This window comes from Aethalodelphis obliquidens, unplaced genomic scaffold (genome assembly GCF_003676395.1).
Source record: "Aethalodelphis obliquidens isolate GAN/ISIS:26980383/991018 unplaced genomic scaffold, ASM367639v1 scaffold35, whole genome shotgun sequence".
Taxonomy (NCBI): Eukaryota; Metazoa; Chordata; class Mammalia; order Artiodactyla; family Delphinidae; genus Aethalodelphis; species Aethalodelphis obliquidens.
Genome location: NW_020837979.1, coordinates 2,490,974 through 2,491,796, shown reverse-complemented (window position 1 = coordinate 2,491,796; position 823 = coordinate 2,490,974).

The window sequence follows — 823 nt, the reverse complement described above, 5'->3', positions numbered from 1 at the left end:
TCCTCCTTCAGACCTCTGCTGGGAAAAAAATAAAACACCAACCCCAACCATCAGCAGCAAGGTAACCGAGAAACTCGACCTCCTTTTTCTCCTGTTCAATTTTTTTCCTTGTTATATTTGTCTCCTAATTTCTACCCAAAAGGAAAGATGTCGCATCAGACTGTGACTGTTGCGAGGAGAATGAAAAAGGACTGTTGTTTCAGAAGCAACCACGAGCTCCGGCAATAGCAACTTCAGAGAAATGCACCAGCGCCAGAAGTTTTCCTAGGACAGAACAAAACTTGAAACGAGAGGACCGGAGGGGGAGAGCAGGAGCCAGCCTCTCCTCTCCGCACGCGAGCAGCCAGCATCACCACGCCTTCAAGGACAAAAAAAAGTTTTACTACTCCAAGGGGAGACGAGTGAGCTGCGTTCCTGAGGAGGCGGCGAGGAGCGGCCGGTCGCCGGTCGTCCACGGTTTGGTCCAGAAGAAAGGAACGGCTGCTTTCTTTGTTGCCTCCAGCGAAACCTCCACTTAGCAGGTGGACCGAGCCCCGCGCCCCGGCAGAGTCTGCGCTCGCCCGAGGACAGGAGGAGGAGCGCGAGCCGGCGCGCCCGGCCAGGAGCCCCGGCGCAGGCCCGCGCCCCGCCCGGCGAGCCCCGCTGGAGCAAGCCGATCGCGCCGGGGCTGGGGGGCGGCCACGACCCCCCCTGAGGGGGGCGGCCACGGAGCGCGCCCCGCCGAGAAGCGAGCCCCCCTCCCCGGAGCGCGGCTCCTGCGGCGGCGGCTGCGGCGGCGGCGGCTGCTGACCAAGGCCGGCCGGCGACCCCCGCGCCCTGCCCA